The 23,032-nt window shown below is 37.2% G+C and overlaps 1 protein-coding gene across 4 annotated transcripts in view; it reads left to right on the forward strand.

Moving 5' to 3' along the window:
* The window catches only part of ADD3 (adducin 3), a 133,222-nt gene that overhangs the window by 66,523 nt on the left and 43,667 nt on the right, over positions 1-23,032 (forward strand). Inside the window, exon 1 of one of the 4 annotated variants that reach the window (XM_058543963.1) lies at positions 7,797-7,817. The exons of 2 other annotated variants lie outside the window; for them this stretch is intronic. The gene's annotated coding sequence lies outside the window, so the exon portion shown is untranslated. Of the gene's footprint in view, positions 1-7,796; positions 7,818-12,183; positions 12,320-23,032 lie in introns of those variants that run through there. One more of the 4 variants, XM_058543962.1, reaches the window with a different exon arrangement.

Raw genomic sequence — 23,032 nt, forward strand, 5'->3', positions numbered from 1 at the left:
TCCACCTCAAGTTTGGCAACCTTCAGATACAAGCAAGCTCGCTAGTTTGGTTAATTTTTGTTTTAAATAGGGATCATGCCTAATCCTTAGATGTAATGATTTACTGAATTTCAAACTCAGCTTTATTAGGTTTAACTCACCAATCATTGTAGGTTATGTTGTATATGTTGTTTTTATCCAGAAAAAAACCTATTTTGAAGATTAACTGTATTTCACTTATCCTTAACCTAGCCTTTTATACAATTACTTCCTCTTTAAATCCTGGATTACCTCTTTTCACAAATAACCATCTATTAAATATTAAATAGGCAACGGACATTATTCATTTACCATTCATAAAATTTTTTGAACTTGCCCTGTGCTAGGTCCTGAGGGGCCTTGCCCTCTGCTTGCTCACAACACGTGTGAGAGCTGTACCAGTGGACAGACAATAGTGAGTCAGTGTAATGAGTGCTTTGTTGGAGGTAAGCCAGAGGGCTGTGGGACTTGAGGCTTTAAACTTCAAAGTGGAGGCTTCTAGGAGGCTTTCCTTCACAAATTCATCATTGCAAGGGAGGCAAAACCAGGGTATTCCTCAGTGGGAAATTACAGACTATAAATTAGCCAAAGATGCCCACAGACAAGAGTTGCATTTCACCAACTTGGTGAGGCTCTCATTATCTTCTGAAGCATGAACACCATGGTCAGCATTTTTATCAAGGAATTATCCATTTTGTATTATCACTTCTGAGAATAATTAGTTTGGGAAGAGAAGGCCATGGGATAGTAAGAGCTACTCTTTTCCACTCCTGCGGTTCTCAGGCCATCTCTGACAGGTTTCATGACTCCAGGATGGCAGACTGTTCTGTGAAGATAACTCCTACGTAGAACTCACACACCTCTTACTGCCTCAGCCTTGGTTTGTTTTTTGTCCAGGCCTTTTTTTCTCCCCTTGAGTTTTGCTCCCTCAGCTGAATCTCTTGTAGTATTTGGTTGCCCCACAACTATCTGGGTTTTCTTTAACCCTCCCCACAGTGTGTGTAAAGTTAGCCTATTATGAAAATCACTTGTGATGAAAAATCACCTCTACTTTTTGTCTTCATTGCCACTTCTTGTATGACCTTATTTGCTTAACTTCTTTGAGTCTCAGTATTCTCATCCATAAAAGGATCATAATAGTACTGCCTGATAGGGGTGTTGTAAGGTGGTACGTGGGACAAATATATAAAGCACAGAGCAGTCTGAAGTATTCCACTAGCACTTTAACTGCTTAGCAGCAGTCACTTCTCTGAGGACACAAAAGTTTGCACACAGTTGGCTTTTAATCTCATTTTAACATTACATACATTTTAATATGCCCTGTGATCATCTCCTTGCCCCCCATTTTTCTGGCACTTTGCTTTCCTTTTTGGTGAGTGTTCAGACTTATTTTTATTTATTTATTTTTTTGCTAGTTTGATCATAACTGAAGACCCATTACTCAGGCATATCCATTCAGCAGACACTTATGGATGGTTTCAATGTGCTTGGCATCGGGATACAGAGGTGCTCCCATTCAAGTAGTGAAAACCAATGGAAGCAGGCATCTGGTACGAGGAGTTCTGTAACGCCATTATTTAAAGCATTATGGAAACACAGATGAAGGGGCTTTAAATTTGTTCTGAGTAGCACAGGAAAGTAGGTTAGATTTTAAGTGGACTTTGAATTCTCACTTGGTGGATAAAAAGAAGATCATGCTAGGTAAAAGGAGCTGTTTATACCAAGATAGGTAAAGATATCAGTATATGGTAGTCCCCCCTTATCCAGGGCATACATTCCAAGACCCCCACTGGATGCCTGAAACCAAGGATAGTACCGAACCCTTATGTATACTATGCTTTTTCCTATACATACATACCCATGATAGTTTAATTTATAAATTAGGCACAGTAAGAGATTAACAACAATAACTAATAATAAAATAGAACAATTATAACAATATGCTGTAATAAAAGTTACTGTAGATTTTAGCAACCTCAGCATACGATTTTTTTTTTTCTTATTAAGTCGAGAACTTTCATCTTTACAGTTTCTCTTTGGCATATCCAAATTGCCAGCATCACTCCTCGTACACTTTGGGGCCATTATTGAACACAAGCACTGTGATACCACAACAGTCAATCTGATAACCAAGATGGCTACTAAGTGATTAATGGGCAAGTAGCATGTCCAGTGTGGATATGCTGGACAAAGAGATGATTCACATCCTGGGTGGGATGAAGCAGGAGGGTGTGAGATTTCATCATGCTACTCAGAACGGCGTGAAATTTAAAACTTATGAATGTTTATTTCTGGAATTTTTCATTTAATAATTCCAGACCATGGTTGATCGTGGGTAACTGAAACCGCAGAAAGGAAAACCACAGATAAGGGGGGACTACTGTGTAAGGTATAAGTAGCCTCTACAAAGTCACAAATCTGTGCATCCCTCCCCCACCACTCCAGTTCCGTCATAGTAGGAAGGCAAAGAGAAAACAAGTAGACTTTTTTTCAGATGTAAACAACTGCTTGCCTGGATAGTTACTAAAGAGTTCTGCTTTATTTGCTGTTATTTTCTTTGCATTTGCAAAATGAGAGCTAACGTAGGGGTAGCCTGAAAGCTTAGAAGCAATATCTGAAGGTACATATTCTTGAACTGTGCCTGGTACTGCCACTTTTCCCTCCACTTCCTGTGTCTCCCTCCTTTGATCACTTACTACACACCAGGCACTTCACAAGGGTTCTCTCTTTTGGTCTGTGTGTTTATGAGTTAAGATTTTCCTTGTTTTACAGAAGAGAAAACTGAGACTTGAAGGAGTTGAAGACCAAAACCAAGAAACTTGTTTAAGATGCATAGCTGATAAGTGGCAGAGCTCTTCCTCTGAGCCAGCATTATCTCCAAAGCTGCTGTTCTCTTCATTCTAAAAAGAGGTATAGAGTTGCTTCCTAAGAGCCTTAGACTAGGCCCAGCCAATAAATTACAGTCAGCCCTCCTTATCTGTGACCTCCACGTTCACGGCTTCAAACCACCACGGATTGAAAGGCGCACAATGGTTGCATCTGTAGTGCACATGTACAGACTTTTTGTCTTTTCATTATTCCCTAAACGATATAGTATAACAACTATTTACATTGTATTAGGTATTATAAGTAATCTAGAGATGATTTAAAATATACAGGAGGATATGTATAGGTTACATGCAAATATGACACCATTTTATATAAGGAAATCAAGCATCCACCGATGTTGGTATCCGCCAGAGTTCCTGGAACCATTCCCACCCCCCGTACCCCCACCCCCATGCCGGGGGAGGACTGTACTGACCAGTTGGATGACTGGTATAGGCAGCCAAAACTTTCTAAGTTTTGTTTCCTTCACCTAAGAAGTTGAATAATTGGAGCAAATGAATCTACACTTCCTATTTATTTATTTATTTATTTATTTATTTATTTATTTATTTATTTAATTATTTTTGTGAGGAAGATCAGCCCTGAGCTAACATCCATGCTAATCTTCCTCTTTTTGCTGAGGAAGACTGGCTCTGAGCTAACATCTATTGCCGATCCTCCTCCTTTTTTTTTTTTTCCTCAAAGCCCCAGTAGATAGTTGTTATGTCATAGTTGCACATCCTTCTAGTTGCTGTATGTGGGACGCGGCCTCAGCATGGCCAGACAAGCGGTGCGTCGGTGTGCACCCGGGATCTGAACCCGGGCCACCAGTAGCAGTAGCAGAGCTCGCGCACTCAACCGCTAAGCCATGGGGCTGGCCGTACACTTCCTTTTAACTTTATGATTTCTTCTTAGGTTCCTTCCATCTATTTCGTTCATGTCTGATCATTTTTGCAACCAAATATAAATTATGTGGTGTAGTGTAGAATGTTTTGACGCACAGGTTGCAAAGGCATAACTATTTGGAGTTGTTTAAAATCTCTTTTAAAATCAAAATAGTGAGTGCCTCTGGGGAAGTGGGAGAGAGGATTGCCTGGAAAGAGGCACGAGGAAACTTTCTGGGGTGAAGGTAATGTTCTATATCTTGATAGGAGTTTGGGTTATACAAGTGTACACTTACATTTCTGCATTTCATTGTATGTAACTTTTACATTGAAAGAAAAGCCATAAGCAAATAACGATATGCATGCTGAAGTATTTGGGGGAAAGTATACTGATGTCTGTAATTTACTTTAAAATGCACTAAAAGTAAGATAGATTAACAGATGGGTAGAGGAATGGATAGATGAAGAGATGTGATAAAATGTGTGGTACAGTGTTAACGGTAGAATCTAGGTAGTGCTTATATGGTGCTTACTATAAAATTCTTTCAAATTTGCTGTATATTTAAAATTTTTAATAAAATAAATACATATGTAAATATTAATAATAAAATATTATAATAAATTGTTGGAGGAAAAAATCACTTTTAAAATGAGTCAACAATTTCATATCAACAGGCTCCTCACTTGAAGGGCCTTTATTAATGCCACCCCAGGCTCTAGTTAGACTATCATGAGTTTAAGTGGCGTTATTTAAATAGCTCAAAAGAGCCTTTTCTTTTCTTAGTCAGCCTTATAGGTGGGGAGGTTCCTGCCCTTAGACATTTCAAGCTAGTCTGAATGTCCCACAAAGCTGAAGCTTGCCAAGCAAAGCTCATTCTTGTGACTGTTTGAGTCACTCACTAATAGTTATACCATATTTCTAGAAGTTAGTGTCACTATCAGCCAAAGATTAAACTATTCCTCTCCTCCCTGCTCCCACCTCAGATATATCCTTGATCAGATGATGTTTGTTAAGGAAAAAGCTTTTTTTTTGGTTTTGTGCTTTGTTTTCAGTCTGCCACATGTTTGAGATGCTTGAATTTCTTGAACAAATCACACTTCGTGCTTTCAGAACACTTTAGTTAGAGACAGATTCTCATTGTGCTGGTTTGAGTTCTGGCGCTTGAGAGCATCTTCATTCTGAAGCTTATGGAATGTTGCTCTTGTGTTTGGAGCAGAGAGCTCATCTTCTTTTTGTTGATTAAACCCCAGTCCCTCGTGGTCCCCAAAATGAGTGTCCCATCCAAGTTATATTTGAGAATATACGGGCATTAGGAGTGCATGAACTCTTGTGCAGCAGAAGGGGAGTGAGGAGGCCCTTAGAACAATGAATTCAATTATGGGAATACCTAGTTTCATATAAAAAAAAACCCAGTAAGATAGCTAAAATATGTTTTGAATTATTCTAAAAATGTCATCTTTTTTCTTCAACATTCATAACAATAATTAATCACAAGTCATTTTACATACTGACAGCACAAGTTATTTTATGTACTGCATGTTTGAAAATACAGTATAACAAAATGGCATTTTACAAGATTTAAATGAAACAAATATTTGAAATAAAATTGGAGTTGTTGGGCAGGGAGAGAGGGGGATAGAGTACTTCTTGAGTTGCGCATGAGCCCATATTACAGTTGTTAAGCCTCTGGCACTCAGTAGAGAGTATTTTTATTTAAAATTCACAAAACTGATGGGGAGAGGGAAGAAGAAATTTGATTGCTTGAGAGTTATCCTAGAAGATTGGCTCTGTAAATTTACATAAATCCCTGAAACAGGCAGGTATTTATGAGTGCCAAATAATGTCTGAACTAACCAAGAAAAACTTGCTTTTCTGCATGACTGTGGTAAAAGCATTGGTTCCCAACAACTTTCACGTTTATAAGGATTTTTTTTTTTTTTTAAGAGACTGACTACACATTGGGCGGGCAGCTGTGGAGTCCAAAAAGTATTGGCTGGATTTAACATACTGGGGGCATGTGGATTCCTAAGAATGTCACACCTTGTCTATGCCAATAAATCAGAGTGTCTATTCTTGATACTAAATCTGATGTCATTGGCAGATTTTCCTCTTTATTGGAAGGCTGATATTCAGAAAGGACAATATTTTTTCGTGTATTTTGCTCTCTCTATGATTGGGGTGTTTTTATGTTTTGTTTTTTTTTTTAAACCATGAAATAATACTGGCAAATCTCAAGAAAACTAGATCTGGATTTCATTTTGTCTCTTCAACTCTGTGTGATCTTGTGCACATTCCTGACATGTTACAAACAGCTTGTGTCTCTGAATGTGCAGTATCAATTTTCAGTGGTGAAAGCCCCAAAAGGAAACAGACTGATTCTTCCATGCACAAACAGCTGGGCAGTTGTGGATGGAATTAATTGCTGATATATATTGGCTGTGTTTTTCTTCTCTTGTCATTTCCTTTGCAGCTGTGAAAGTGAAGTTTGACTTGAAAACAGACGTTTCCAGCAGTGCAAATCCAAAAAGTATCAAGATGGGATTCTTCAAATATAATATCCAACTGCTACCTTTGAGTTGTTCAATTTAGGGGTGAGATGGGGAAGAGCAAGGGATGGCAGCAAGCTATTCATAATTACGTATATGGTTGAAAAAAATAAGTCATGCACTTGGACTGTGAAAGGAGTATTTTGGAAGGGGTTAATTTATCATATGGCAAGAGTTACCTCATAGTCCAACAAAAGGCTAGATCAGTCAGCAGCCCCTCCCTAGGATCCTGAAAGAGGGTGTTCTAGGTCATCTCTCAAAATATTGAAATGTTCTATACTCCAGACTGATTTATTGTTCCAGTGTGAGGAAGTAGCAGTTGGTGAGGGTAATGTGACAACATGTATCATTAAACATAATATTTTCCTGGTCTTTTCCCAAAGCCTTTTCCGTTGTTTGTTTTAAATTCTATGTAAACGATTATATAGCTTATATTTTATATACTTCAGTATTTTACTGAGAAACCTATTTTTTAATTCATGAGTTATAGGATTTCAATTAAAAGTAACTATTGGTTGTGTCTCTGAATGTACATATACAGAAAGTAGTATTGATTAAAATCACTTTAAACACAAATAATCAGGTGTTTGGTAATGGTTTCAATAACTGATAAATTATTTTAGACACTATTAAAGATTTTTAGACAGTATATATACATCCTACTGAATAGCTTATTTGGAAATCAGAAAAAATTTTTAAAAATCACAACTCTTATTAAATTATTTGAAAAAGTGGGTGATTGTAAAATTTTTTAAGGTATAGTATGCGTATTAGTCATTTTCATCAAAATAATTTTCACTTTTGTTCATTTCGCTATCCAACCAAACCATGTCGGTAAATCAAATCTCTTATTTTCGAAGTCAACTCTTGCTAGTTAGTTGATAAGAAAATGCTTTTGTTGTTTCTGCATTGCCATGAGAACTAGGGCATTGGTAGAAAGGGAAGGTAATGCTTATGTTCATGTTTGGATCCCCTATTTTGGCCAAATAGGCCAAAGTAAAGTTCTGGAGTGAGCAATGTTGCTGACACCTTGAGATATGTAGAAGCTGCTGTTGCTAAACTTAGAAGTTGGCGTGGTTGGACTTCCTTTATAGTAGTCCACTTCCACCTAACATTCTGTTGGTTGAGCTGCATGATCTATCTTGCATTTTATCTTTACTTTCTTCACAAGAAAGAAATGAGTCTATATTTTGTTTCATGGCAGGAAAGCTGGTCTACAAACATGAACTTTTCCCCCGTTTCTTTGAAGAGGATTAACCAATTAATTTTGACTCTGAGGTCCTGAAAAATGTTGTGGCGATATTAACGTGCAATTTGCTCTCTCTGAAGTCTGCCTGGGTGTGTTATTTCCCCCAGAGTGGGCTCCACCCTTGCTCTAATAACCGCACTGAGGGTGGATATCTCGCTGTTTAAAACAAAGTTCATTTTTAGGGCAGCATTGCATCAGAATTGCCACACAAAGACCAACTTAAGAAATGTATAGCAGCTTCAATTTTTTTTGTAAGTAATGGACTGTGTATTGTAATACTGATAGAGCACAGCTTAGGGGGAAGCATAGATAAGATAGGTGGTTAATTTTGTGCCGGCTGCTAGTAACATGCACTATTCTTCTTGGGGAGGAGCCTGTGGCTTTATCACTCAACTAAATTTTTTCCTGTTAATTTACTTGTCTGCTTTTTTTCCCTTTAAACAGTTTACTGAATTGTTATTGGCTTTAATTGTTTGGGGGATGACATTGACTATTTAAACTAAGGAAAATACTGGTACTGTCCCAAATGTGCTAATTATTTAATATAAAAATGCTTGAAGTAGTGTTTTGCACTGAATTTATTGGACCCATTAATAGCATAATCTGGCAATACTGTATTTTGAGACATCGTGGCATGAACTTTGTGTGTAAGAGTGGGTTCATTGAAATAAAAAAAGGCAGCATCTAAAGAGCCTTTATTTCTGTTATAATGATGCTTTGTCCTGCTGCTGTTGAGTATTTGTCAGAAGAGCTGGGGAAGGCTGCAGCCCAAAGTTCTGTTCCATGCCTGGTCTGTGCCTCTCTGTTCTTTCTAGAGTTTGTGACGTGAACGGTAAGTTGAACTATAGGAGAATTATTGTTATTCATTGAGGTCCATGGTCAGCAATTTTTGCTTTGTATGTGGGGTCTCACTTTTTTCCCCCTCACATATTGGGATTCTGTTTGTAGCTGGGTTTTAAATGCCTGTGAAGTGTTTAATTATGCACTGACCAAAGTGGGCATGCTGAGAGAGAGGCTGTGCTTTGTGATGTCTGTACGGACTGTTGTCTTCCTCTGTGCCTGTTCATTGTGTACCCTTGTTGGGTAGACACACTCATTCAGTGCAAGCAAGTTGAACCACTTGCGTCAGTTGAAATCAAAGCTGAATGTTGAAAACGGCAGATTTCTGTAGAGCTTGCGAGGGTGACATTGTGTCATCCTTTTTGGACTTCCTAGCGTTTCCTTGCTTCAGCTTCCTTTTTGTAACTTGATAGTAATTGTGCTTAGCTGTTTGCTAATGTCACATGGACATAAGAATAAAGTAAAAGCCTGGTATCATAGAAAAAAGCACTAGTCTGGGGATCAAGAGGCTGTTTTTTGGATACTAGTTTCTTCACCTGTAAAATTAGGAATTTGGGTTAGCTCTCTTAAGATCTTTCCAGGCTTAGAATACCCTAATTCTTTTTGTAAAAACATACGCCTATTCCAGAAATGCTAAAGGGAATGGATTGGAATTGAGAAAAAATGTTTAGGTGTTAACTCAGAATCCTTCTTATAAATGACATGAAAACTAAAACTTTTCTTTACAGTGTATATCAGAAATTTTGGAAATTTTCTTTTTAATATCTGAGCAGTAGAATTAGCTATATAAATCATCTCCTCAACGAGAAAATAAGTTTTCAAGTTGAGGCAAGAGGTTCACAAGTGTTGCCACAAGTGTTGTATAGACATTTCATTAAACGTTGCCTATACTCAGTGTACAATTATTAGTTTCATAGCCTTTGGGGACGTGGCTTTCAAACTTTTTTTCAATATATTTTGCATCATGACTCAATAAACGCACACCACATACATACCACTTAATCTCTGAAATAAATTTTTCTTACGGCATAGAAAACACTCTGCTATTTTCTGTTCTATTTCATTTGAAAAAATGTTGGTTTCAATCCACTGAGCTAGATGATTTCTACTATCCCTTTAAACTCTAGGAGAATATAGTGACAGACTTTGATAGTTGTTCCAGAGCAAAGCTTGCCAACCAGTTTGCTGTTAAATACTGAAATTAGAAGATTTTCTACATAGATTTTATTTGGAACTTTTGTAGATAGTCAATAGTTAATATCTTTAATAATACTCTATCTTACTTTTTCTTGTAATAATTATGTACTATAAGGAAATTGGAGTGAATTTTTTTCACCAAGCACTATATAGTTGCCCCCAAATCCCATCCTGTTTATACTAGTATGCTATACAAATTTTATCTTATTTATGCAAACTGTATTAGTGAAAACGAACCCACACACCGTGACATGAAGAGGGTTGGGAAGTCTTTGCTAGAGAACTAGATATAATCTGTCATGTAGATTAGATGTAGAGTATCAAATTACCATTGATAGACCCCATCTTTATCGTCCTCACCAGAGTTTTCCCAGGGCTCTACAGAATTTCCCTTCTGTGCTTTAATGTACTTCTAAAAAGTATTAATTTTATTTTATTTTTATTTTTATTTTTTGGATTTCCAGATTCTATTTATTTATTTTTCCCCCAAAGCCCCGGTAGATAGTTGTATGTCATAGCTGCACATCCTTCTAGTTGCTCTATGTGGGACACGGCCTCAGCATGGCCGGAGAAGTGGTACATCGTTGCGCGCCCGGGATCCGAACCCGGGCCTCCAGCAGCGGAGCATGCGTACTTAACCGCTAAGCCACGGGGCCGGCCCAAAAGTATTAATTTTATAACTTAAAAAATGCACGTGGTAAAAAGATAATACAAATAGCATATGACAAAATGTATCTTTCCCACCCTAATCCCTGAGCCCTCCTCCCCAGGGGTAGTTTCTTCTCTGTTTTTCCAGAAAATTTCTATGAAAGAGAATGGATATCTTTTTATTTAATCCAAATTAAATTATATTACACATACCATTATGTATCTACCTCATTCTTTTTAATGGCTGTATAGGGGCCGGCCCCGTGGTATAGCGGTTAAGTGCGCGCACTCCGCTGCTGGTGGCCCGGGTTCGGATTCCGGGCGCACACCGATGCACTGCTTGTTGGGCCCTGCTGTGGCGACATCCCACATAAAGTGGAGGAAGATCAGCACGAATGTTAGCTCAGGGCCAGTCTTCCTTGGCAAAAAGAGGAGGATTGGCATGGGTGTTAGCTCAAGGCTGATCTTCCTCACAAAAAAAGAAATAAAAAAAAATTAAAAAATAAATAATGGCTGTGTAGTACTTCAGTATATGGATGAGTGTACTATAATTTATTTAATCATTCATCTTTTGATAGATATCTGGATTATTTATTTATTAAGTTGTTCCATTTCTCCCCTATCAGATATACTTGTGCTATCAGTCTTCTCTCCTACCTCCATTTTGAGACAGAACCCAGAACCCAGGTGCTATAGGAAAGGGGTGATATTGCTGTGTGGAAATGGAGAAACCCCTCACCAACTGCTCTGGCTAGAACACCAAAGGTGGGCCCTACTGTCCCAGCCATTCATGAGTGGGTAAGAACTGCCCTGAGAGTCATTGTTCAGTAGATTAATGAAGTTAACGTTGGATTCAAAGTCTGGTAACTTGAGTGTGAGATTGTGGGCAGATCCCTAACTTCCTTGATCTTCAGTTTTACCATCTATAAAATGAGAAGTTGGAATAGATGAGTTTTAAGGTCCTTTCCAACTGTAGTATTTACGTAGTATTTTTGTTGGAATATTGATTTAAGCTATATAACCCAAATTATATGAAGTTTCTGTTATTTAAATTAAAAACATCTTTTGTGTATATTGTGTGGTCTGTAATTTATTTGACCTGCTATATGGCCTAAGCTATTTGAAAGTTTAAGAATGTAAAAAAGAGAAATTCAGTATTATACTATATTTTACGTAAACTCTCCTTTTCTGAAAAATCAATTTCAAAAGTATAAGACCCATTCCAGAAGTAAAAGCAAATCTTTTTATCAAGCTTGAATACTTGAGGAGAAGATTCTGAGTAAGGTGATGTTTGTTTTTAAAATGGATCCCTGTAATTTTTAATGACTCCAACCATTTAAAGCTAATCCTAAGGGCTTTGAAACTTGGCTTCAGCCCCCTTGTTTAAATTGTTTTCACATTCTAGCCTTCAATCCATCTCCTCTTTTCATTGAATGCTAAAATTGATGTTGCTCGACATGGCTAAAGTTTTCTGATTTGATGCTGAGGAAGCAGCCTTAGAGGTGAACTGTACTCTATCATCCTGCCAGCAAAGTTATCAAGTTACACAGCAAAGTTATAAAGTAACAGAAGCAGGAATTTTTGCTGCCTCACACATACGATGTTTAGCATTGCCTCTTTCACAATTGTATTCTTGTAATTCTGTCAAGCAACAGCTGTCCTGAAAGCAAAATGGTATAAGAACTTCGTCATTTGATTTGTGTAATTACAACAGGAAGATAGAAAGACATTTTCTTGGCCTGGAGGTAGGAGAGTCTGTGTGTTTGTGTGCTGGTTACCCTACCTTATTGGCAGAAGGCTTGACATACCTTGAATAAGTATACTTCTCTAAAACCCAAGATATTATTTATTATCCACGTAATGCTAGATAATTATACTACTGGTATTCCATGTTAATTGTCATATCAATTGTTTGACATATGGTTCAGTTTAGCAAAATGTATTGAAGACCTTCTAGGAGCCAAGTACTGGTGGGAGTACCCAGATGACAGAGACAGTCTTGCTGGAATCTACTAAAATGACAACTATTCCTATTTCTTCCATTGTTGGAGTTTTCAAATATCCACTGGTAAGTGAAACTGGGTAGAAAAAGGTCTTCAGATTTGAGTCTGTGAAAATAGATGAAAACAAACTATATTTTCAGTATTTAAAAAGGGGGTCTTAAGGTCTTATTAGAGCAGTGTCAATTACTGTGAAGGCACACTCTTCTGTGTGTGGATCTGCTGATGACATCACTGTCTCACTACTCAAATTCTAAATGAAATAAAGTTGTGATGCTTAGACTAATTGAGTCTCAATTTTTGCCTGCTAAAATGTATCTGAGATATAAAAACCTGTTACAATTATCGTAGCTCATATAATGACTTAAACGATTGCTTGTATGAAACTAACCTTGAAAATGGTCACACTATGTCTTAATGACACATTCTGATATCTTTTTTGTCAAGTTACCCCATCTATTGTGGCATTTATGACTAAGGAAATTCTCCATAGTTAGAAATATACAGGATATTGTTGTCTACAGGATGTTGAGCAAACTTTATCTGAAACCTTTGAAACCATTTTAGAAAAACAGTCCTATGATAGCAAAATCAGTAAAACAGACTGTACTTTGAGTTGAAGCAGAAAGCCATTTTGAACGAGAGAGAGAGAAGAAAAAGTCTAATCATTAGTCTGTTACGCAATCCCAGAAGGGACTGCTGTTTCTCCTTTGGAGCCCAGCTTTTGGCTAGGGTCCTGTGACACACAGTGGGAATTCACTTCCTGTCAGGAAACGCTGTTTTTCAATGTATTATCTTGTTGAGACAACCACAGTGAACAATAGGCTATTAATGTATTAGAACAACAAGTGTCATAACTGAGCCAATATTTGCTTTGTTTTGAGTTTTACCCTAAAGAATAAAAGCTTTGGCTGAGCTTCAGAATACATTTGACCGTCACTAACTGCAAGGCATAAAAGCTATGACAGTTAAAAAGAACAAAGAAGAAAAAAAGTGCTTTAAGAATGGTGATGAACTTTTGCAGGTTTACTCACTTCCTGTCCACAGAGAGACAAGAATAAATTAAATGATTTCAAATAACATCTTTCAGGTGTGAAAAATATCCACTTAAAAGCCTGTTTTGAGTTTTGGAAGCCACACCAAAAAACTGGTCTAAAGGAAAAAGCTTCAAACTCAAGTTATCTTATGAAATATCAAACCCTCTTATGACATGTCACATTCAGTTTTGGATATTTATATTTAAAATAATTTGAAAATACTGCTTATTTGGGGGCTGACAGCTTTTTTTTTTAAAGCTGTTACTTTCATAATGATTAGGAAAAAGAAAACTCCATTTGGGGGTGGTCAGTTAATATCAAGTCTCTGCTATAAATATGTGATAAAAGTACAATAAAATTTCAGAGCTGGAAGGTAAACCTAGAGGTCCTCTGCTCAAACCACCTTATTTTATACATGAAGAAATTCAGACCTTATCTCTTCACTGAAGTCTTCCTTTACTATCTTAATCTCAAATTCTATTCATCAGCAGTCCTCAACAACTCTTGCATATCTTACATTTATCTTTCATTTGGCAGTTGTCATAAATTGGTTTTTGCTATTGGTTGTCTTTCCATGTGGTTGTGTTTTAGTTCTCTCTGTGATTAAACTGGAAAGTCCTTAAGGGCAGGACCTAGACCTGTGCCTTATATTTCTTTATGCCCTTTATCTAACAGCTGAATTAGTGTTTGCTAATTGATTGGATTAGTAGTTTTTAGATGATGACATTTTTGTAGCATTTGTACCTGGTCTCAAAACATAGCAGTAAGTACAGATTTTTAAAAATTGCTCTTTTTATACCTTCACTCTTTTTTGTGATTACTTTTCAGTCAATGTAAGATATTTCATATGCAGGTCACAATATTCATTACCTCAACCATCTTGGGTACTTGGCCATTCTGATCAAACCATGATTAGCCCAATTTTCAAAGGTTCCTGTAGATCCTCTGCCCTAGTTTATTCTGAGACAAGTGGAGAATGGGATATTACGAGTCAATAGCACTACTCACCTCACTCAGTTTAATAAACCTTCTTGAGTAACTGTAAGTGGACAGTGAAGAAAGGAAAAAGATGTTGACCCAGTTACTGAGACAGACAGCCATACTCGGTTTAAAAGCAACACAGACTATGACGAAGTGCTTTGGGAACAGTAAGGGGAAAAAAAGGCCAATTCTGATGGAGGAGATTGGAGAAACCATCATGGAAGGAGTTGGCTTTTGAATAAGACCTCGGACTGTGGATTAAGATTTGGATGGATAGAAATGAGAGGGGAAAACAGTCCAAGTGTGTGAGAAATAAGGTGAGCAAAGCATCAATCAGAGAAATGGGTTTTGTTTGGGAGAGTCATCATTTTCCTCTAAGTCTCTGGGGGGTAGACTTGAGCCTTGAGCCATGCTATTTTCAGAGCCTGAATTTTAAAAACCCACAGGCTAATTCCTAAGTATTTTTTTTTTTAAGATGGGACTCCAGGATGCTTTTATTTTCCCTTGAGGGAAAGACTAAGAAAACGGTGTTTTTGGAAAATTATAGTACATAGCTTTGTGCTTCCCCGTTGTAACCATGAACCCCAAGGATTGGTATCTATACTACCTTTTAGATGTTTAAAATAATACTTTCCAGCACTTTACAATTGTATGTTCCTTGACAGTAGAGGCAAAAGTAAGACACAAAATATTTACCAAATTCTGGAGAGCTACTTAAATTACTAAACTCTATGAAGATTGCTTTTTATCTGACAGTAAAGTACTTGACGTAGGCTTTAAGTCCAGCTAAATAGGCACTATAGAACTAAGCTGTGAGTCTAGTCTTTGTGAGCCTCAGAAAAACAAGAATCCTACTCCAAGCCTGAATTTAAAATATAGCAAGCAATTAAAGTGGACCCTTCAGGCATGTGTGAGTGGGCACAAAAAGCTGAGTCATAAAGTTGACTCTCGTGAATTACCATGAAAGCTTGAAAGAGAAGCATTCTCATTGTTAACGAATGGTATAAATGACTCTAAATTTTTATGAAAACACACACAAAAAATCTGTTTTGTATGTTGTTAACCCTGAATACATACCTACAGACCCCTAAAAATCAAGAAATTGGAGCTTTAGGCATTAGGTGACTTTTCTTTTTCATAAAAGTTAACATTTAATGTACAGTAGCTTCTGAAATTAGTTTATAGCCAAATCTTGTAGTTAAAGGAAATTTTTTAATGCAATTCATATTTTAAATGTTATATTGACAGATCACATGAACTACCCTCTGTGTATTATATGCTATTCTAGATAGTGTTAAAAGTCTTGAGTGAGATAAATTGAGAGACTTTGGCAAGTCACATTCTCTCTTGGGACCTGTTTCTTCATATGGAGAAATGAGAGGGGAGGACTAGATGTAATAATATTTTATATCTTATTAAGCTCTAACACATTTAAATTCTAAAGATGCTATTCCTCTTTTGGTTCTAATTAGGTAATATTAGGGAAGGCAGTATTTATTTCTTGGAAGAGTTGTTATTTGGATTTATAAATGCTTTTGGTATCCTTACAAAAGTATTCTTTATCTGTTTAAAATTTGTATTTCTGTTGTTTTTGATAAACTTTCCTCCATAAATTAGTTTAATGCTTTCTCTTTTTCCTTGAACTTGACATTAGACTTTTTAGGTCTTTTTTCAGATTTTCTTACTTTTTATTAAGACTTCAGTTTTCAGCTGTGAATTAGAGACTTGGGTTGTTGTCTCTCTATCTTCTCGTCATCTCCAGTCTCCTCACTGTCTCTTCATGTCAGAAAAGAATCTCAATTTCTTTTCTCTTATATGAATTAATTGTCATAAAATATCAAAATGTATGCACACATTTTCAAGATTCTCATTCATATTGACTAGGCCTACTTTTCAAAGCTAAATTTTATTTTATACCAGGTCAAAGCCTAGGCAGCCAGCCCTCCTGTGGTCTAGTGATTAAGATTCGGCACTCTCCAAGCGGTTAAGTGCGTGTGCTCTGCTTCGGTGGCCCGGGGTTCACAGGTTCAGATCCCAGGCGAGCACCGACGCACCGCTTGTCACGCCATGCTGTGGCGGCATCTCATATAAAGTAGAGGAAGATGGGCACAGATGTTAGCCCAGGGCCAATCTTCCTTGGCAAAAAAGAGGAGGATCGGTATCAGATGTTAGCTCAAGGCTGATCTTCCTCACCAAAAAAAAACAAAAAGATTCAGCGCTCTCACCACTGCATGTTGGGTTCCTTTCCTGGTCAGGGAACCAACCACACCATAATCTGTCAGTTGTCATACTGTGGTGGCTGCATGTTGCTGTGATGCTGAAAGCTATGCCACCAAATACCAGCAGGGCCACCTGTGGTTGGTTTCAGCAGGGTTCAGTGGAGCTTCCAGACTAAGACAGACTAGGAAGAAAGACCTGGCCACCTACTTCAGAAAAAAAATGGCCATGAAAACCCTATGAATGGCAGCAGAGCATTGTCTGTTATAGCACTGGAAGATGAGAGGATAGTGCAAAAAAGACTGGGCAGGGTTCCACTCTGCTGTACACAGGTTCACTAGGAATCAGAATGAACTCCACGGCACTGACAACAATAGATCCTAGACCTCTTTAAGTGAGTCAATAAGTCTATATGGTAATAAATGTCCAAAACAATTCTAGATGAAATAATGGGGCATATATAATCTAGGATCCAGCGGTCTCCCGTCCATCTCTTTCTAAAGCTCACAATTATAGTTTAGATTACACTTTGTGGAAGGTTAAATCTGGTGAATGACCAGGGGATTTTACTTACTTACTGTTGACTTAATAATCAAATTCCCAAGCGTCAAACCCTGTACTTCCTGCTTTTATGTTCAGGTAAACATCATTGTAAGAAAATTCAATCTATGAAAATATGTATTTTGCCAAAGAGTTCATATTAGAGGTGGGGACTCAAGTTTGGGGCTGGGGTAGGAGAGGAGTTGGAAATATTTGCCAAAGGATCTTAAACAGGTATAAATTTGAAATGACTCAAAATTTGAAAACAACATTGGGAATTAGGGGTGGGGACGGGGGTGGTGGAAGGTGGAGATGCGTAGTATAGTGGTTAAGAACACAGGTTCTGGAGCCAGTCTACTTGAATTTATATCTCAGCTCCACACACATTCTTGTGTGACCCTGGACAAGTAACTTCTCTCTGCTGTTTCTTCATCCGTAAAACAAGTATGATAATAGCACCTACCTCTGTAGGGTTATTATGAGGATTAAATGAGTTAAAACACGCTACCTTCTTAAAACTATGTTAGACAATAGTAGATGCTCAGGAAACGTTGACTGCTTTACTGGCCATTACTGCTCTCGCCACATAAAAACAAATTTTCATCAAAAATTTTGTTTTAAAAAATTCCAATGTAATTTGTTTAATGAAAAAGCACAATTTAGCACAAGCTAAATTACTGAGAAGGATAGTGTCAGTAATGAAGTTGGAGTGGCTGAACGTGCCTGACAAGGATTTGGAATCCAGGCCCTTGAGGACAGGGCACATTCCTAGCAATAGGCAATAGAAAAGAGCCCAGGTGTGTGGACAGTCGGTTTGCAGGAGATTGAAGGTAGGTGTCACACCCTGGCATGTAGGCAGAGCAGAGAGACAGGGTATTTTGGCAAAAGGTGGTAATCGGTAGAGGTCTAGATGGGGAATCAATACCAGGGAGGTCTGCATGGCATCAGAGATCCCCTACTATAAGCCAAGGTGTGAGCTATCAGGTGACCTCAGGGAACAGTAGAAATTGATAGAAGGGTCTAAGACTGAGACCTGGGAAATAAGGTTCACGCTCAGACCTTCACTTTTGAAAGTATTTGGAGTTACCCAATAGAGAAACAAGACAGAGATTTAGGCTGCTTTCGAGTGAGTGGAGGGGCTGAGAGATTAGTGGAATTTGATTATTAAGAATCAATAAAAGTATTGCTAAAGTGAAAGTCAAACATCAGAATGGGAGCAGCATAAAGACTAACTTGATGCTGAGCTGCTAAACTAGTTTCTTATGGTTTCTCGTAAACCTAGGGGCCCAGACCTGGCATGATGCTGATCTGCAGCTTAGGGTTTAGTGTTCCCTAATGTGGGGAGAAGGGCAGAAATGCAGCAAGTCTGTACACATGGCAAGAAACCTACTAACCTGAGCAGGTGGCTTTTTTAATCCACCTTTTCTTAAATGAAAAGACATTCCATCAGGCTGTAGTATTTTATAATTTGATAGTTGCTTTAACAATGTTTCAGCTATGATGGAAGCAGTAGAGCCCACTGCATTTTTGTGATTGGCGTTCATTGTGAATCTTCATGGAGTTTTACAAAGAAATTTCTGTTGAGAATCGGATGTGACAAAAACATTCAACCTTCTTGCTTTGGATTTGCGTGGTAACATTGTTTCTTGGTCTAACATTGTAGTTTGCAAAAGTCGTGCCATTGTGAAAGACATCTATGTTGCATGCCCTTACGTACATCAAATATTCAGGTTACTAGTTTGATTTCTGTTATCTCTAAAGAGCTATCTATCTACTCTGTTATGATGGTAAAATGCCTCCTAAAACTTAGGATGGAAATTCCATTGGAACAGTATGTGTATTAGTTTCCTAGGGCTACCATAACAAAGTCCCACAAAATGAGTGGCTGAAAACAACAGAAATTTATTCTCTTACAGTTCTTGAGGCCAAAAGTCCAAAATCAGGGTATCAGTAGGGTGGAGCTCTGAGGGAAAATCTGTTTTATGCCTCTCTCCTAGCTTCTGATACTTGCCAGCAATCCTTGGTGTTCCTAGGCTTGCAGTTGCTTTAGTCCAACTTCTGCCACCATCATCACATGGCTTTTTCCTCCTGTGTGTCTCTGTGTCTCAGTGACCACATCTCTCTCACTTTTCTCTTATAAAGACACTAATCGCTGGATTTAGAGCCTGCCCTAATCCAGTATGACCTCATCTTAATTTGATTACAAATTAAGGCCCTATTTTCAAATAAGATCACATTCTGAGGTAATGACATGAATTTTAGGAGATACTATTCAATCCAGTACAGTATGTAATACTGAACTTTAGATCTAAGGGATGATTCATTTGAAAAAGCTAGTTTCACAAAAATAGATTTTTTTTTTTTCTTTACAAAACCAGATTTTTGAGGTTGATAAACATCTCTTTTCATGGACTTCCACTTTAAAACCGTTGTCAGATTTCTAAAATGGCAGGTTATGACCAAGTATTTTTGAAAGCAGTTTTCAAGTACTATTACCTGTGCTTAGTAAGTTGCATTTCATGGCTCAATATTAGACTTTCCGTAGAAAGAAAACAGATGAGGTTGTAATGATGCTGAAATCCTCCTTCCTAGCCAAAATCTGAAGGTAGAGCTCCTTCAAATCAGACTTCTTTGCAGTAACAGTGTATTGAGTTACCTATAGCTTTTGGATTGACTTTTGCAGCTGTATTTTATGTTATAGTCATAAAATCCAAAAATCTTTAGCTGGAATACCTGAAATAGTAGATCAAAATGAACTCTTGGGACATATCCTGTGTTCTGTAACAATTTTTTGTATATTTGCCTCCAATTTTTAAAATAAAGAACTTTGCCTCATATTTTTTATGCTCTTCTACCCTCCCTCCAGTCCCTCACTGGATACAATGACCACATTAGGAGTAGACCTTTAGAATTATCATTTACAGTAACAAAGCAATTTTCTAGACTAGCCTTTTGGGTGAATGTTTTATTTTGCAAACTCAACTTATTTTTGGTAATGAGCTTTGTAGGATTGTTTGCATTTCTTCAGAATGAGGACCTAGAATTTCTTGAATTCAAAATCCTTGAGAAATAGGTAGATGTAAGATTGGAATTGGGGGGAGTTAAGTTTTCTATATTACTTGTATTCTGATATTCACTTTGGAAAGTTTCCTGAGGCTTCTAGAGTATCTGCAGTAATAGGTAAGAGAGAATTTGACCTCAAACATTGCTGTCAAGAAAATGTCAAAAGCAAGGGCTTAAAATTTTTCAAGCTCAGTGCTGAGTGAATAATTAAATAGACTATAGTTCATGAAGTATGTGAGAGTTGATGTTTCTTAAAAAAAAAAGAAATTTTTTTGCCCAGAAGGACTACCAAATAGTAACGAGCCAAAGATTTAAGGTATCTCCAGAAATTGAGAGCAATGAATCTTTCTTTAAAAATTATAATCTCCAGTGATTCCACTTTTTAAAACCTCTCATTTATCATGAGCTGTCAAGTTCTGGATAGTTTCCTGGATCTCAATTTTAAAAATCTCACTGATACCAGGGGACTTAATAATAGAAACTAAATGTCTGAGATGCACATTTAAGTAATCAATCCACTAGTCTCTGTCAACTTTCTCTTAGGGGGGGAAAAAAAATCCTCCTTTCCCCCCACCCCCAACCATTTCCAAAAACTTCATGTTGAAGACAAATGATGACTGAGGGAATATATATAGAACGTTCATCCTATTTTGTAGAAAGGAGGGTAAAGGCGCCGAGGCCATGTGTTTTTAGATTCTGCAAGATACTTGAGGGATTGCCTCTCTGTGGTTGCTTATTTTACTCATCATTTTACAAGACTATATATATATGTTTATTTATTTAAAAATAAGTTTCATATTTGCTCTTCCAAATGATTCATGTTGGGAACAATTTGAGCTAAATCTAGAAAATGATTGAGTTTGGACTTCAAGGAAATACACTTCCTCTGAACTTTTTGTACTTGTTTTTGGGTTTATAACTCTGCCCCTTGCATGGCCATTATAATTGGTAAATTTGACCTATTTATAATGAAAGATTTTTTTCAAGTTACTAGGGAATGTTATTTCCACTCCTACTAATGTCTAAGCAAGTAACTGCCTCTCTTTTATCCAGCCCCCACTCTTGAAATACAGAAGTCCAGCTCATTGTTTTTTGCAACAGGTAATGTTGATCAATACCGTATTCTTCATCAAGTATTGGTACTTTAGTGAGAAAGAGGTTACATTTATCCTTTACTTTGTCCAGTAGTGAATGAATGCTTTTAGTCTTTGGATCACCCTGCTGAATGTTGACCTAGTAAGCACCTACTTGAAACTTTTGTGTTTACTGCTCTGCACTTACATTTTGAACACTGTATATTATGATTACATCCAACTACTGCTATGTTCCAGTTGTACAAGCACAGGGTGTATTTTTTGTTTGCTTGCTAAAATAGTTTATCTTAACTAGCAGTATTTTTATTTATAAAACAAAGTTTGAAACAAAAAATACTCTCATTGCTGTGCCTTCCACTTGACAGGGTTTTTTAATGCCTTTTTTTTTTTTTTTTTTTTTTTTTTTAAAGAATACTGAGCCAGCTATCAACTTCCATTCAGTATGGGACACCTAGTAATGTAATGGGTTGTTGTTACTGTTACTAGTTTATTTTGTTACTGTTGGTATTTTTTTCTTTGACTTTAAGTTGAAATTTTTTTTTTTTTTATAATTTTATTTATTTATTTATTTTTCCCCCAAAGCCCCAGTGGATAGTTGTATGTCATAGCTGCACATCCTTCTAGTTGCTGTATGTGGGACACGGCCTCAGCATGGCCGGAGAAGCTGCGCGTCGGTGCGCGCCCGGGATCCGAACCCGGGCTGCCAGTAGCGGAGCGCGCGCACTTAACCGCTAAGCCACGGGGCCAGCCCTAAGTTGAATTTTTAACCAAGGCTCAGATTAACAGTATCTTTTACTAATCAACTGTAGGTTCATTGTTTCCTAGACTTTTGTGTTAAAGTTTAGAATTTATAGTTTTATTTTAAAGATATACTCAATAGAAGTCATTTCAAAAGAATAAAAAAAACGATTCAGAAATTTAAAGATGATTTGGATCAATCTTAAGTTTCTGGCAGTAGGCATAAGTTCCTACATTTATACTAGTTTGATAGCCATATAGATTTTTTAGTTTTACTACTTCGAGAACATTTACCATTTCTATTTTGGTGCTGAATATTGTGATTCTATAATATATTTCTAAGCACTTCATAAAAAAAGGCAATAATCAAGGTTGTAATAGCTATATACTTCTAGAAAATGACAGTCCTTTGAGCCATTCCATCCTATTAAGATCCATCACTATGAATAATTCCTCATTCAGTAAAGAACATTTGGTAATCTGAGGCAAATTATTAAACCTCAGTTTCCTTATCTATGAAGTGGGGATACTGCCAACATAATCATTTTCTGAGCGTTGATTTGTTTCATTATAAATAGAGGCCCTCAACTCTTTTAAAATGATGCTAAATTAACTTTAGAACTAAAAGTGTAAACTTGAACTTAATTTATTGTTACCCAAGGTGCAATCAATGTTATTTTGATAACCTCTAATTAAGACATAGTAGTCATCTGTCAGGTTAACAGTTACCACTCCCAAAATACTGATCATTGTCCATGTGCGGTCTTTTCTGATGGACTTGAGCCTTTTTAAGGGCCGTTACCCTCCTTTTTGTTTGGAACTCAAAATTGTGTGGAATGTTCCATGATATTTTGTGCTACCATTCATCTTTGCCTACCTCATTAAGCTTCTAGGTCTGCCCATCTCCTAATAGTCCTTGTTCTTATGCATCTTATTTATCTGGCTTGCTAAGTATTGATGGAAAAGAAGACCAAGTGTATAGGGTGATGAATTATGAGAAAGCAATATTGTGTTGTGGAAAGAGCCCTGGACTAGGAGAACTTAGATCACTGATGATGCTAGGGATATGATCTTGGGCACATCTCTTTGTGAAAACTTCTTTCATTAGTTA

The sequence above is a fragment of the Diceros bicornis genome, chromosome 6 (assembly GCF_020826845.1).
Source record: "Diceros bicornis minor isolate mBicDic1 chromosome 6, mDicBic1.mat.cur, whole genome shotgun sequence".
Classification (NCBI taxonomy): Eukaryota; Metazoa; Chordata; class Mammalia; order Perissodactyla; family Rhinocerotidae; genus Diceros; species Diceros bicornis.